Below are 17,487 nucleotides of genomic sequence, written 5' to 3' on the forward strand. Positions count from 1 at the left end.
TAAACAGGACACAATTGAAATACATAGTAAAAGCATACAGAGTAACAATTAGAATCTAGAATCTCTGGCAGTTATTAGAAAAAACTACAATATTAATTTCAATAATTTACCAAAAAGTGGAATAGGGCTGGGGGCTGTGTTTTAGGGGTGGGCGATATGGAATATGAAAGAATATCACGATATTGCAGGCTATTTTTGCGATGACGATATTCTTGACGATATTAGGAAATACTTAAAAAGATATAGAAAATATGATTTTTTTTTTTAGTCTGTATAAATAATTAAAAATCTAACATGTAGTTTGAAGTGCAAATCTCAACAGTTGCCAAATAAAAAAAAAATTACTCTCGACTCTTGAGTATGAGCAAATAATAAAAATAACCATTTAGGGGTTCCGGGGAGAATATTTTTATGAATTTTGGAAAGGAGAATAAAGTTTCTTGTATGTTTTATTTAAGGCATTTTATTTTGACAGTCTTCTTGTAAGTTCTGTGGTGGATTCTGATAACACACCATGCTCTTATTTTGAAAGCTGCACGTGTTTAGCGACAGGGAGTAAGTAGCTTTTAGTGATTAAAACAACTTTAATTGTTTGCCTTACGCCACTTCATCAAGAAGTAGGAACGTTGCCAATATCATGATATGCATTTTTTTTAACCGTAAAAAAAAAAGATATTATCGTGAACGATACGATATGGCACACCCCTAGTGTGTTGCACTACCTAAGCCAAACAAATTGACTGCCTCTTTATTGTTCACCTCTCTTTTACTTCCTTTTTCATGTTCCTGTTCACATTCCAGCACTTTTTTTTTTACTCTCCTTTTTCTTTATTCCCTCAGCTTCTTCCTCGTTTTCCCTTATTACAGTTTCACATCTCTCTACATGCAGCTCTGTCTCTGGTTTCGCTGCAGATTTTTTTTTTTTTTTTCCTCTGACGTCCCCTCATTTACACTGTTCCAGTCCTACTAATGCTGCATTCATAAGACTCTCCTGCTGATTTTAAGTTTGATTTCTCTTTCAAACTCCCGCAAATAATATTAACACACACACACACACAAAAAAACTGTATTCGCTGACACAGGAGTGCACAAACAACACACACACACACACACACACACACACACACATACACACATACACACACACACACACATTCTTCTACTTGTACGTTATAATTGTTTTGGATTTTTCATTAGTTTTAGTTTTAATTTTGTTGTGAATTTTTGTTTTCAAATTCAGTTAGTTTGAATGAGTTTTTAGATTGAGTTTGCTAGTTTTAGTTTAGTATTTAAGATGAAAATGAAGGACATTTTCACTATAATTTTAGTTAGTTTTGTAACCACACAATACAGTTTCAGTTAATTATCATTATCATGTAACCTTTAACCCTTAAAATAAAATCTGAAATTTAAAAAAAAAAGCCTTTGTGAGAAGTGAGGACCGGCCGAAATGTCCTCACTTTGCAAAAAATGTCCTCACTCTGTTGGTTAAAAACGTGTTCTGGTCCTCACTATGTAGGAAGTACAAGAACACACACACACACACACACACACACACACACACACACACACACACACACACACACACGCATTCTTGTACTTGTACCTTTGTGAGGACCTTGCAAGGTTATAATAGTTTTGGATTTTTCATTAGTTTTAGTATTAATTTTGTTGTGAATTTTTGTTTTCAAATTCAGTTAGTTTTAATGAGTTTTTAGAGTGGGTTTGCTAGTTTTAGTTTAGTATTTATTTTTTGAAATGCTTTAGTTTTAGTTTAGTTTTGATTAGTTTTAGTTTTTTGTAATGGGGTATTTGTTGGCTGGGAGATTAAAAGAGGTCACAGTTAATTTTGCCTTTATTTCCTTTGTCTTATCCATCTTCATTATGTATGAAAAAAGTTGACAAAGATGAAAACCGAGGACATTTTCACTATAATTTTAGTTAGTTTTGTAACCACACAATACAGTTTCAGTTAATTATCATTATCATGTAACCTTTAACCATTGAAACAAAGCCTGCAAACTAAAAAAAAAAAAGCCTTTAAAGAAGTGAGGACCGGCCGAAATGTCCTCACTTTGCAAAAATGTCCTCACTCTGTTGGTTAAAAACGTGTTCTGGTCCTCACAATGTAGGAAGTACAAGAACACACACACACACACACACACACACACACACGCGGCAGACAGACAGGCCTCCCTGTGGGTTGTTAGCCATGCTTGCAGAAATACAGCTTCATTCCTGTTGACAGCCGGAGGAAAATAATTGGCCGATAACAACTCATCAGAATGCAGGCGATATGTATGATTTTCTCACCCAGTTGTATCTCAGACAATCAGCCGCAGTGTAAACAACTGAGCGGAGGGATCGTTTCATTTCTGTCAAGGCGATGTCGGAAGTAAAGTTTGGATTTGCCTGCACACACATTGATTTTATTGATTCCTTTGTCTGGGTGATTGTTGTGTGGGGTAGTTCACTCCCAGGTACAGACAAATGAGGGATTTAGCAGAGGGACTTTGCATTTTTCATCTCCATGAAGACCTGTTTCTTCTTCTTCTTACTTGTGACACTTGTGCATCCTTTCATAGTAAGCAAAAGAAGCAGAAATGCCACAAATAATGAGCCAAACCAAAGCCATTGATAGAAACCCAGACAGCCTGCAGACAAACATCTGGAAAATGTGCATTTCAGTTGATATTTGGCTCCGTTTTGGTTTTGTGGCAACTGTTAATATTTGGAGCCGGATCAAATAACTTTCACAGTCAGTCAAAGTGTTTGGGTGACTCATGGTTAGTCAACTGCTGTGAAAAGCTTTTCATTTCACACGTTGCTTGAGTGTTTTCGAGGTGGTCAAGCTAATGGAAGTCATTACTCTCCATGCTTAGATGATAATAGCTCAAACTGCATCTAGAATCTGGACATTTTCAATTCTTGAGCTCTCATTCATGAGTTATTTATGATCCTTTGCGAGCATGGATGGATTACATAAAGGGTGAAAGAGGGCCCAAAGTGTCAGGGGGGTCCTGGTTCTGCACATGCAAAACGCCACTGAATGGATCAAGTACCAACCAGGATGAGAATGATCACAAAGATAAATAAAACCACTTCTACAAGACCAAATGACTCATAGCCACTATGAAAATGGGCTCAAAATGGGTCTCAATGGGTCTCAAACTCAAATTACCTAGGGGCCGCTGGAGGCAGTATGAAAATGACCAAAAAAGACACAAAATTACTAAAAAAGACAAAATTATTTAAAAAAAAGACACAAAATGACCAAAAAAATACACAAAATTACTAAAAAAGACACAAAATTATTTAAAAAAGAGACAAAATTACCAAAAAAAAGACACAAAATGACTAAAAAACAGTAAATTACTTAAAGAAGACACAAAATGACAAAAAAGACATAAAAATGAACAAAAAAAGACACATAATTACCAAAAAAGACACCAAATTATTTAAAAAAGACACAAAATGACCAAAAAGACAGAAAATTATTTTAAAAAGACACAAAATGACCTAAAAAGACACACGATTACCAAAAAAAAGACAAAATTACCAAAAAAGACACAAAATTACCCAAAAAAGTAATTAAAGGGACCTTCCACACACAACACGGTAAAGTGTCATTCATACAAAACTCACATTAAACTTTCATATCAAGGTGGGGGCCACAAAATATCGTCACGAGGGCCACAATTGGCCCGCGGGCCATGAGTTTGAGACCCAAGAACCACAAAAAAGACCCAAACAATTACAAAGAGAGTCCAAACAGCTGCCAAGAGCCCAAAAAAGATGCAAAGCAACTATAAACCAACTCAGAATTATAACAAAGAGACAAAACAACTACAAATAGATGCTAGTTAACTGCAAAGAGGCCACAAAGAGGCATAAAACAACTACAAACAGACTCAACATTATAACAACCACACAGGACACAAAAACTATAAAGAGATGTAAAAAAAAAAAGGTGCAACGAGACACAAAAATACAACAAAGAGATACAAAAGCAACTCCAAAAGAGACTAAATTGATGACAAAGAGAAACACAACGACCACCAAGAAACTCAAAAGCAAAGGGAGGTGTGTTAGAACTACAAACAGACATAGAACAAAAAGAAAAGGAGGTTTAACAGCTTTAAAATCAGTGTCTTGCTCCCATGTCGGAGAGGTGCTGGGGCCTTTGAACGCCTGTGTATAAAGTATAAAGTCAGAGACATGTCTTGTGAGATCTCTGTGAATGTATGCATCATTCTGATTTAGAGGGCATACATCGTGCTGATTGATCTCCGATGATTTGCATAATCACAAGCCTTGTTGATCTCGTCTCCTCCTGTCAGTCTTTCTCATGACTGGACAGCAACCGCTACTGTTTGCATTTAAATTTACCCACCAATTAGCCACGACCCTCGAGTTTTCAGCCGAGCGTGGTCGGATGGAAATAGCTGTTGAATTTCATCCTCGCTACACTTTCTGTAATAGAGTCGTGAAAGTGTTTATATGGCTGCATCCCCTCTAAAAAAGCCAGTGTTGTCCTTATTAGGGGCGGATTTAAGTTGGTAAAACTTGGAAATATAAAATATTGACATTTAGGGTATTAATGTAAGTTAGCACAACAAAGGAAGCCAGTTGTCTGCTCAAAAACAAGTTGGTGAGTTGTTGTTACTTATATCTTTAAGTTGGGGTTCACAACAAGGGACAATAGTTCTGCTAACTCTTATTTCTTTGTTGTGAAATGCGGGACAGCGGTGAAATTCGGTCATTAGCGAAAGCTAGCGGCTAACTGATGCTAGCGGCACAAAATGACCAAAAAAATACACAAAATTACTAAAAAAGACACAAAAAAACTAAAAAAGACACAAAATGACAAAAAAAGACACAAAAATGACAAAAAAAAGATACAAAATTATTTTAAAAAGACACAAAATGACCCCAAAAGACACAAAAATGACCAGAAAAAGACACAGAATTACCAAAAGAGACACAAAATTATTTTAAAAAGACACAAAATGACCCAAAAAAGACACAAAATGACCAAAAAAGACACAAAATGACTAAAAAAGACACAAAATTATTATTTTTAAAAAGACACAAAATCACCAAAAAAAGACACAAAATTACCCAAAAAAGTAATTAAAGGGACCTTCCACACACAACACGGTAGCCAAGGGAAAGTTCCTAACTGATGCTAGCGGCTAACTGATGCTAGCGGCTAACTGATGCTTGTTACAGCTACAAGAGTAGCCATTAGCGTATCAAAGCTAACTCAAAATTGTGGTCGCAACATTAGCTGACATTTCATAGCGGCGTTACAATCGTGCCAATTCAGCACATTGCAGAAGTTAGCAGAAGTAAGGATTAAAAGTTATTACAATGTAAAATTATAAGTTAGTACAACTTACAGTTGAGTTGACAAAAATCTGAATTCACAGTTGAACAAACTCCAAAACAAAACTTAAAATATTTAGTTTAATTGTCCAACTTTTCTTCTTTTGCAGTGTGGGTGACCTGAGCTAATTTTGTTTCTCTAAGCTGTTTAACCTATTTAACACCCAAATCTCTCTTCGGGGCACCATTTGTATTGGGGGAAATGTAATATTGAGGCCAAACATATGGCATTTAGATGTATAATTCACCTCTCTTGGCTTCTGCATTAGCTCGCGAGGTTTTCCTTTGTGATTTTGCTCCCAGTAAGGGGCCCTTTGCAGATGAAATGGGTCTTTGTAGCTGAAAGGAAGTGTCATTCACTATATCTCCTTTACACATAACACAGCTCCTATTGTACTGGAAGAAAGGTGCACTAGGATCACATGACTGACTTTAAAGTGTTGATAAAGAAATGTCACAGGCTATCGTGTAGGATAATATACAGTGCATTGAAGTAATATGTAAAACATTGTCAAACCTATCAAGTACGGTTTACACATGAATTCTTTACCTTGGTGTAATTACTGTGAACACAAGACGACTGCTGAGACAGTTGGCAGCCTGCATCTCCCACTAATTACTTCTCTAGTCATTCATTTGTATTCTCTGCCTCTTTATTCAAGACCATCAACCAGCACAGCTGCAGGTTAAGACCAACGTGAATGTGTTTTATATATCTATATATATAGAATTATAAAGTTCATACAAAGTAAGTTATGATCTTAAGATGTTAAGATCATAACTTATATACAACAACTTACTTACTTCCTACTAATTAGCAATAATTCTGAGGTTCTTGAGGTAAAACTCTTAGTTAATGTCTTACTGGTTGTATAATAAGGCCATGCAGAATAAGGCATTAATAACTACTTAACCTTCAGGAGTCACCAAAAGCGCCAAAGCATGACTTCTTCAACACATCCAGACGTATTCAAAATCACATTTTGTTGGACTAAAGGACTAAGAAAGACACAAACCGACCAAAAAAAAGACACAAATTGACTAAAAAAAGACAAGAAATGACAAAAAAAGACACAAAAAGACACAAAATGACTTAAAAAGACACATAATGACCAAAAAAAAGACACAAATTGACAAAAAAAAACACACAAAATGACTTAAAAAGACACAACAAAGACACAAAAAAGACATGAAAAGGATTCAAAAATAGACAAAATAGCCAAGACTCCATAGAGTTAATAATGACTAATTAAGAGCCAATATGTTACTTATTTGCATGCTAATAAGCAACTAATTAATGTTGAATATGTGTTCCCTAATCTAAAGCGTTACCATATATTTTTATATATATAATGGCAACTGGAATGGCTAAGATTAGCAAAATATTATGCTTATTGCAAATTAACTGGTCGGACCTGGAGTGCACTAAAAAGGTGAATACTTATGATTAATTACTACTTTTTAAAACTGTTTTAAAACTGTTTTCCTTAACGCTGTGACACTGAATAGCGGTTTCAATCACTTGGGTGAGGTTGTGAAACAGAACTTCTTGGTTAAATTTAGGAAAAAACAACAGGTTTTTAACAAGATCTCCAACCAAAATGACAAAATAGGTAATTTCAACACCAAAATAACGACCCATATGGGTTTACAGTGTTAAAACACACTTTATTATACATATATAATATGTAATATGTAATATATAAAGGTTCCATGTTTTAGAAAACAGGCTGTAGTTTGATTGAATTTACGCTACAAATTTACTGGCCTAGATTTAGTGCAAAAAACTTCCTGGTAAGGTGTTATACAAGACAGTTTAAATGGCAAATAAATGCATGTAAATGCCAGAAGTTAAATAGTTACAAGGACGTGACTAACGAAAGGTAAAAAGTTACATAAAAACATGATGCACGTGGGTCAAAAGTCCCTCCACCTGCACTTAACGGACTTTATTGCTCTTTATACTACATCTCCTTCACCTAAAAAGTTACAAACATTAATGCCCATATCTTTGTGGATTATAAATTCATAATAATGCCAGAATTATGAATGATGAAAGACAACAGGATAATTTATGTGCATTTATGTGTTGCCAATTTTGTGGATATTCAGTTAAACTTTCTCTGCAGACACCAAAGTGCAACCTTTTTTAATTTCTGGTATCTAAGTATGTGAATTAGCCAATTAATTCCCGAGGTATCTCTCTTTAACAAGCCAGAAAACTGGCAGCAGATGGGGGAATACAGCAGAGACTGTGAATAGAAATCAGTGTTATTAAAATGCGCCGCTTTATTCTGCAACACATGTAAATAAATCATGGAGCAAACGGGAGCTCATCTGTCAGGCACATTAAAAACAGGAAGTAAAGCTTGCAGAGAGTCTTCTCTATGATAAGGCACAATCTTTGTCCTTCCCTGGATCCTCTGATGATACCTGCACACCTGATTGAAACAGTTTGTGTCTTTTTTAGTCATTTTGTGTATTTTTTGGGTCATTTTGTGTCTTTTTCTGGTCATTTTGTGTCTTTTCTGGTCATTCTGTGTCTTTTTTGGTCATTTTGTGTCTTTTTTTGGTCATTTTGTGTCCTTTTTTTTGGAATTTTGTGTCTCTTTTTTTTGGAATTTTGTGTCTTTTTTGTGTCATTTTGTGTCTTAAGTAATTTTGTGTATTTTTTGGGTCATTTTGTGTCTTTTTTTTTTAGTAATCTTGTGTCTTTTTTTGGTCATTTTGTGTCTTTTTTGTGTCATTTTGTGTCTTAAGTAATTTTGTGTCTTTTTTTGGTCATTTTATATCTGTAAAAGAAATTTAAGAATTTAAGAAATTTAGTTTTTTCAGTCATTTTGTGTTTTTTTTTGTGATTTTGTTTATTTTTTTGGTCATTTTGTGTCTTTTTTTTGGTCATTTTGTTTCTTTTTTTTTGTCATTATGTGTCTTAAGTAATTTCGTGTTTTTTCAGTAATTTTGTGTCTTTTTTTGTCATGTTGTGTCTGTTTTAAGTAATTTAGTCTTTTTTTTCTGTCATTTTGTGTCTTTTCTTGTAAAAATGTGCCGCTTTATACAACACATGTAAATAAATTCATGGTGCCAACGGGAGCTCATCTGTCAGGCACATTAAAAACAGGAAGTAAAGCTTGCAGAGAGTCTTCTCTATGATAAGGCACAATCTTTGTCCTTCCCTGGATCCTCTGATGATACCTGCACACCTGATTGAAACAGTTTGTGTCTTTTTTAGTCATTTTGTGTATTTTTTGGGTCATTTTGTGTCTTTTTCTGGTCATTTTGTGTCTTTTCTGGTCATTCTGTGTCTTTTTTGGTCATTTTGTGTCTTTTTTTGGTCATTTTGTGTCCTTTTTTTTGGAATTTTGTGTCTCTTTTTTTTGGAATTTTGTGTCTTTTTTGTGTCATTTTGTGTCTTAAGTAATTTTGTGTATTTTTTGGGTCATTTTGTGTCTTTTTTTTTAGTAATCTTGTGTCTTTTTTTGGTCATTTTGTGTCTTTTTTGTGTCATTTTGTGTCTTAAGTAATTTTGTGTCTTTTTTTGGTCATTTTATATCTGTAAAAGAAATTTAAGAATTTAAGAAATTTAGTTTTTTCAGTCATTTTGTGTTTTTTTTTGTGATTTTGTTTATTTTTTTGGTCATTTTGTGTCTTTTTTTTGGTCATTTTGTTTCTTTTTTTTTGTCATTATGTGTCTTAAGTAATTTCGTGTTTTTTCAGTAATTTTGTGTCTTTTTTTGTCATGTTGTGTCTGTTTTAAGTAATTTAGTCTTTTTTTTCTGTCATTTTGTGTCTTTTCTTGTAAAAATGTGCCGCTTTATACAACACATGTAAATAAATTCATGGTGCCAACGGGAGCTCATCTGTCAGGCACATTAAAAACAGGAAGTAAAGCTTGCAGAGAGTCTTCTCTATGATAAGGCACAATCTTTGTCCTTCCCTGGATCCTCTGATGATACCTGCACACCTGATTGAAACAGTTTGTGTCTTTTTTAGTCATTTTGTGTATTTTTTGGGTCATTTTGTGTCTTTTTCTGGTCATTTTGTGTCTTTTCTGGTCATTCTGTGTCTTTTTTGGTCATTTTGTGTCTTTTTTTGGTCATTTTGTGTCCTTTTTTTTGGAATTTTGTGTCTCTTTTTTTTGGAATTTTGTGTCTTTTTTGTGTCATTTTGTGTCTTAAGTAATTTTGTGTATTTTTTGGGTCATTTTGTGTCTTTTTTTTTAGTAATCTTGTGTCTTTTTTTGGTCATTTTGTGTCTTTTTTGTGTCATTTTGTGTCTTAAGTAATTTTGTGTCTTTTTTTGGTCATTTTATATCTGTAAAAGAAATTTAAGAATTTAAGAAATTTAGTTTTTTCAGTCATTTTGTGTTTTTTTTTGTGATTTTGTTTATTTTTTTGGTCATTTTGTGTCTTTTTTTTGGTCATTTTGTTTCTTTTTTTTTGTCATTATGTGTCTTAAGTAATTTCGTGTTTTTTCAGTAATTTTGTGTCTTTTTTTGTCATGTTGTGTCTGTTTTAAGTAATTTAGTCTTTTTTTTCTGTCATTTTGTGTCTTTTCTTGTAAAAATGTGCCGCTTTATACAACACATGTAAATAAATTCATGGTGCCAACGGGAGCTCATCTGTCAGGCACATTAAAAACAGGAAGTAAAGCTTGCAGAGAGTCTTCTCTATGATAAGTCAACAGGCACAATCTTTGTCCTTCCTGGATCCTCTAATGATACCTGCACACCTGATTGATGCGTGACAGGAGCATTACTTCCAGCCGTGGTCGTTTTTGAAGCATCAGCACTTCCCAACAGCGGACAGCGCTACCTGACCACACCTGCTGAGTTTCCCTCAATTAATGCAGCCGTGGGCCGGCGTGGATACGTGTGTGAACTGTCAGTTTGCTGCCCGTTTCTTTGCCTGACTTCGCCGCGCCTGCCTGGCCTCTCACCGAGCTCATTTTCCCCTTCACTCTGTGTGAAGGCCATCTTCAGAGGGAGGCAAGAGAAAGACGGGAAGGAACAAATCAGAGGGAGGGAAAGACAGAGAAAGTGAAACAAAGGCTGAGGGGGAAAAAAAGGAAAAGCTGAAAAAAAAAAAAGAAGAATGGGCCGGAGCGAGGACGATAGAAGAACTAGGAGAAAGAGATAAAAAAGGTAAAGAAAAGATAGAAAGGCAATGAGAGAGACTTTCTGGACTCTTCTTTAAACACACACAGATTTCAGTTGAAATGATTGAAAAAATAATGATAATTTTGCGTCTTTTTTAAGTAATTGTGTGTCTTTTTTTGTCGTTTTGGTTTTTTGGTCATTTTGTGTCTTTTTTTTAGTAACTTTGTGTCTTTTTTTGGTCATTTTGTGTCTTTTTTGGTCATTTTGTTTCTGTTTTAAGTAATTAAGTTTTTTCTGTAATTTTGGGTCTTTTTTGGTCATTGTGTGTCTTTTTTGGTCATTTTGTGTCTTTTTTGTAATTTTGTGTCTTTTTTTGGTCATTTTGTGTCGGTTTTAAGTAATTTAGTTTTTTTCTGTCATTTTGTGTCTTTTTTTTTTAGTAATTTTGTCTTTTTCGTGTCATTTTGTGTCTTTTTCTAATAATTTTGTGTCTTTTTCGTGTCATTTTGTGTCTTTTTTTGGTAATTTTGTGTCCGTTTTAAGTAATTTCGTTTTTTTCTGTCATATGGTGTTTTTTTTAGTAATTTTGTGTCTTTTTTCTGTAATTTTGTGTCTTTTTTTGGTCATTTTGATACTGCCTCCAGCGGTGAGTTTGAGACCCCTGCCCTATGGTATAGCCCACTTTATCATCTTTTTTAAGCTGTTAAAAAGAAGAATTAGCCGGCCCGTGGAAGATAGAAGAGCTACGAGAAAGAGATAAAAAAGATAAAGAAAAGACAGAAAGGCAATGAGAGAGACTGCTCCTGTGTGGAACTGAAGTTATTTGTAGTTTCTGGCCTCTTCTTTAAACACACAGATCTCAGCTGAAATGATTGAGCGTAGCTGTAATCTTTATGGTCTTGCAGTGGTACTGAGACTCTGTAAATGGAAAGAAACTGGAATGTAAACTTTATGGCTCTATTTATTGCCAGATAGATACACAGACGCAGAGATTGATCCCCTCACATAATTGCAGCCTTGTTCACAAACACATACTTTTTGTGCAAGTCTTAGAACTGCAAAGAAAACAAAAGGGTCATTTGGTGTCTTTTTTAATACTTGGGTGTCTTTTATTTAAGTAATTTGGTTTTTTTTTTGTAATTTTGTGTCTTTTTCTAATCATTTTGTGTCTTTTTCTAATAAGTTTGTGTCTTTTTTAGTAATTTTGTGTATTTTTTTGGTCATTTTGTGTCTTTTTTTGGTCATTTTGTGTCTTTTTTTAGTAATTTTGTCTTTTTTTGGTCATTTTGTGTCTTTTTTAGTCATTTTGTGTATTTTTTGGGTCGTTTTGTGTCTTTTTTTGGTCATTTTGTATCTTTTTTTGGTCATTTTGTGTCTTTTTTTTAGTAATTTAGTCTTTTTTTGTAATTTTGTGTCTTTTTCTAACAATTGTTTGTTTTTTCAGTAATTTTGTGTCTTTTTTAGGTCATTTTGTGTCTTTTTTTTGTCATTTTGTGTCTTTTTTTTGGTCATTTTGTGTCTTTTTTTTAGTAATTTTGTCTTTTTTTGGTCATTTTGTGTCTTTTTTAGTCATTTTGTGTATTTTTTGGGTCGTTTTGTGTCTTTTTTTGGTCATTTTGTATCTTTTTTTGGTCATTTTGTGTCTTTTTTTTAGTAATTTAGTCTTTTTTTGTAATTTTGTGTCTTTTTCTAACAATTCTTTGTTTTTTCAGTAATTTTGTGTCTTTTTTAGGTCATTTTGTGTCTTTTTTTTTGTCATTTTGTGTCTTTTTTTGGTCATTTTGTGTCTGTTTTAAGTAATATAGTTTTTTCTGTCATTTTCTGTCTTTGTTTTGTAAGTTTTTGTAAGTATTTGTAGTTTCTGTTCTCTTCTTTAAACACACAGATCTCAGCTGAAATGATTGAGCGTAGCTGTAATCTTTATGGTCTTGCAGTGGTACTGAGACTCTGTAAATGGAAAGAAACTGGAATGTAAACTTTATGGCTCTATTTATTGCCAGATAGATACACAGACGCAGAGATTGATCCCCTCACATAATTGCAGCCGTGTTCACAAACACATACTTTTTGTGCAAGTCTTAGAACTGCAAAAAGAAAACAAAAGGCAGAGCGAGAGAGAGAGAATGTGCTGCTCTTTACAAAAAAAAGCTGTCAAAGCCAGTGCTGCAGAGGATTAGGAACAGTATAGATCTGTAATGCATCACGACGGGCCGGAGCAAATAAACAAATTGGAGAGAGAAGCACGGCACAAAAGCCTTGCCAGGAACTATTTATCAAAATTTCCAGAGGCCTGTTGTCTCTGACCTATAAGAACGCCTTTTCCTGCTTTCCCTTTCTGCAGGATACCTTATATGCAAGCTGACACCACTGGCATATAGCCTCCCAGGAATTATAGCTCCACGCCGTACACCAAGCTGTCAGTAATAGCTATTATCTTGTGTGACGACACCAATGTCCCCGCTCTAAGCCATGGATAACTTCCAACATAATTGACCTCCGTATTGAGGTTACATCTTTTACTTTCCCCTAACACCGGTAGCTCATCTCGTCTGGGGGTAACCTCTCCGGACATTTGTTACCATGGCAGCGAGAGGCCGTTCCTTGAGTGTTTTATGAGCGGTTGGGGGTGAACGGCGCTCTACATCAGGCCCTCGTCCCTGAGTGTGTGCCTTGTCAAAGCGTCCTCTTTACCCCCGCAGCCCGCCGCTGCAGAGAGTCTAAGTGTGAAATTTATGTTTTGTTGTCGCCGGCCTCTCGGCTATTGTATGCAAGGCTTTGTAAGGACACTTGAGACAAGTGCTCCTTCCTTCCGTGTGAATTTAAATCATAAAAGAGAAAACACTCGGTGCTTACCTTACAGCGATTAGATTTAAAGGTCCAGTGTGCTGGTGCTGGTGGTTCCAGGGGGATCTATGGGCAGAAAGAAATATAATATTCAAAATGATGCTCGCACTTGTGTATAACCACCTGAAACCAACAATAACTGTTGTGTTCTTGTTGATTTACAATCATCCTTTCATATCTACAGAGCAAGCAGGTTGCACCGCCATGTTTCTGTAGTAGAAAACCTCTTATGCTACTAAATCCTAGACACTGGTTCCCTTAACTCTATGGAGTTTTGGGCTATTTTGTCCATTTTTAATCCTTTTCCACCAATTAAAAAAAATGTAAATGCCATGTTGGTGTATTTTTTTTTCACCTTTATGGCCTGATAATAATTACATTTTTTATTCTGACTTACTGGATTAAAACATTTTGAACCAAAAAGAAAAAGAAAAGCCAACATAAATGTGATCTTGTGATTGTGTTTGATCCTGTCATCAACTCTGGTTTTCATTCTTGTATTGTGTTGTCTTTTTTAGCCATTTTGTGTCTTTTTTGGTAATTTTGTGTCTTTTTTAGTCATTTAGTGTCTTTTTTGGTAATTTTGTGTCTTTTTTAGTCATTTTGTGTCTTCTTTTAGTCATTTTGTGTCTTTTTTTGGTAATTTTGTGTTTTTTTTTAGTAATTGTGTGTCGTTTTTGGTCATTTAGTGTCTTTTTGTGTCTTCTTTTAGTCATTTAGTGTCTTTTTTTGGTCATTTTGTGTCTTTTTTAGTCCTTTAGTCCAACATAAAATATGATTTTGAATCTTTTTTTTAACTTTCAAAACACTATCATGCTCAATAAAGAATTGTAAACGTGTCAAATGTGACCAAAGGTGTCAAATCTAACATATAAGAGGGTTCCATCCAGTTCTATCATTTGATACTAAATCTATTTGAGCTTGTCTCCAGTTTTACTTGGTATATCATCATCAAACTGAAACTGGCCTCATGGAGTTTACAGCCAGAACTTTAGAGGTAAATTTACAGTAGGGCTCCACGCTGCTTTGTCATTTTGTGTCTTTTTTTTTAGTAATTTTGTGTCTTTTTTTGGTCATTTTGAAACTGCCTCCAGCGGCCCCCAGGTAATATGACTTTGAGACCCCTGCCCTAAAGAATAGCCCGCTTTATCATCTATTTTACTGTAAATTTGGTCATAATTTACAAAATGAACCTCATGCTGTATTAAATAACACTTGAAACTATTGATTGACATCATAAACTCATTATGAAAATGTTTACTAAGTTTAAAAACGAAGTGAGAAGTAATTCTTCATAGACTTCCATAGAATGTGGCTTGTTTTGCACCCAGTAGAGTCGCCCCCTGCTGGCAATTTAAAATATTTGCTTAAAATTTAAGGTACTACATCCGCATCACTCTGGACCCAGAGGTGGTCACCCCAAATAGATAATTAATCCTGTTATATGCAGCCATGCAGACTTAACTGAAGTCCAATGGTCCAAATAAATTGCAAAAAAAATAATAATTGTGAGATTCCTAATCAGCACTACATGGACCCACAGAGATTAATTTGTTGGAACTACTTTTTAACCAAAGAAATAGTCAATGTGGAATTTGTTTACAGAGCGTTCTGTTCATTATCCAGCGTGACTAAACGAAATAATCTCCTTAATTTGGGTGAAATAACAATTTAAAGTTGTTAAACAGTGAATGTGAAGCATGCATCAGTTTGGTCTGAGCCCCATCACAACTTTTCATGAAATAAAGTGATAAAAACGTCAAGAAATATGAAACTGTGGAAATAAAATGTGTTTTTTTTCTGTCTACCCAGGAGAGTTATTTTATTTTATATGTGTCCTCGCAGGATCTATTCCATTTCCTGACGTTTTTTTAATCCAATTTCACTTTTTTTTCATTGGAATTTTACAAAATGCAATCTCCAAAATGACAGCAAAGACGACGTGGATTTAAGTAAGTTTGTGAAACTCTTTGAAGATGCAGCATTTTCAATTAGGAAACAGCTGGCTGGATGACGCTCTTGGAAGCGTTCATGCGTGGATCGCTCCGAGCAGACGGCGATATAATACACCTGCCAGCCCCCGGCCCCCTCCCCCCCCACCTTGATGGTGCCCACCAATCTAAATGAAATGTGTTGTTGTGTGGACAGCCGTAGGCACTGGCCACTCAGTCGGAGTAAACACCTGTCTGAAATTGGCTGGAATTGGTACAATCCAAGGCGTGGAATCATTACCCCGGCATGAGATCGCCATGAAACACCTCCTGTGTCCGTGTTGCCAATTTCATTAAGCCTGGGCGTGCACTTCATGTTTCTTTGACAGCTTCTCTCGCCTTTTTTTTTTTTACACACAGCACCTTCCTATTTCTGTGGTTCTGGACAGACTCCCTCCGGAGACAGAGCTCTCATTGTGAGGACTCTGAAGAAGACTCGTAATAGAAGCACACTGTCAGTTGTAACACACATTTGTACACAAACAGAGGGCATCATACACACTCAAATCAAAGTTTGATTTGATTTGATGTGATTATACACACTGCAAAAAAAGCCAACTTGTATTTTTTTTTGGCCTAAAACAGTGATTTAAGTTGGTAAAACTTGGAAATATAAATGATTGACATTTAGGGCGATTATGTAAGTTAGCACAACAAAGGAAGCCAGTTGTCTGCTCAAAAACAAGTTGGTGAGTTGTTGTTATTTATATCTTTAAGTTGGGGTTCACAACAAGGGACAATAGTTCTGATAACTCTTATTTCTTTGTTGGGAAATGCGGGAAATCAGTGAAATTCGGTCATTAGCCAAAGCTAGCGGCTAACTGATGCTAGCGGCGCTGCTTGTTACAGCTACAAGAGTAGCCATTAGCGTATCAATGCTAACTCAAAAAAGGGACAATCGTTCTGCTAACTCTTATTTCTTTGTTGTGAAATGCGGGAAAGCGGTGAAATTTGGTCATTAGCGAAAGCTAGCGTCCATCTGATGCTAGCGGCTAACTAATGCTAGCGGTTACAACATTAGCTGATATTTCATAGCGGCGTTACAATCGTAGAAGTAAGGATTAAAAGTTATTACAATGTAAAATTATAAGTTTGTAACTTACAATTGAGTCTACAACAGTTGTTTTGTATTGTTTTTATCATATTAAAGTTGGTGGTTTACACATCTTGTGGTTCTCTGTCATGTACGATAGCTAAAAAAAATTTAAATTCGAATCAACTTAATAAAAAAATTACAATGTAAAGATTTTAATTGATTTGAAAGAGTACAATATATTTTAAAAAACATACACAATTTATTTAAGTTCATTTAAAGTGGGTTTAATTGGATTTACTAAGAAAATTTAGGTAAAATGAACATAATTGAGAAAGAATTACATAATATAATTTTTAAAAAATTCCTTAAAATGCATGAGTCCAGTCAACATAATAAAAATATCTAGATTCAGATGAAATTATTTTGTGCAACCACTTGTCATAATAAAATGATGTTAATTCAACAAAACATTATTACGTCACATGTCCTTGTTCTTGTTTTTGTCTTTGTTTAGCTCGGTATTTTTAAATGTTTTTACTCATGTTGTTTTGTGTTATGATTGTCTCACTATGCACCTTATGCAGTGGCACTTCCAATTTTGTTATATTGCTGCCTATATAAGGACAATAAAGGCTATTTGATTTGATTTGATTTGATATGATTTGATTCGGAAAAGATTCAGTTTTAGGTATATCTCATGAGATCAACCTAAAACTTAAACCTAACACTGTAAAAAAAAACAAAAAAAACTGTTGTTTTGATGGTAAAAACCAGCAGCTGTGGTTGCCAGAACTTTACCGTAATAAATACGGTGCAACTTTTTCTAATATTACGGTAAAATGATATTAGCACTGTCGATTTCCTGTATAAGTTTGCCATTTAATTCCATATTTTACCGTAAAAAATAAAACATTTTTCAATCAAAAGAAACGCTGTTCTGCCATATAAAAAAAAAAAAAATATTTATAAAATGAATTAAAGAGTCAACATAATAAAAACATCAAGATTCAGATCAAATTATTTCATGCAACCACTTGTCATAATAAAATCATGTCCATTCAACAAAACATTTTTTTGAGTGTATAGTGTTTTAGCTATATCCATAAGCCCACACACACTAATAGTCGGGC

Source organism: Centropristis striata, chromosome 24, assembly GCF_030273125.1.
Source record: "Centropristis striata isolate RG_2023a ecotype Rhode Island chromosome 24, C.striata_1.0, whole genome shotgun sequence".
Taxonomy (NCBI): domain Eukaryota; kingdom Metazoa; phylum Chordata; class Actinopteri; order Perciformes; family Serranidae; genus Centropristis; species Centropristis striata.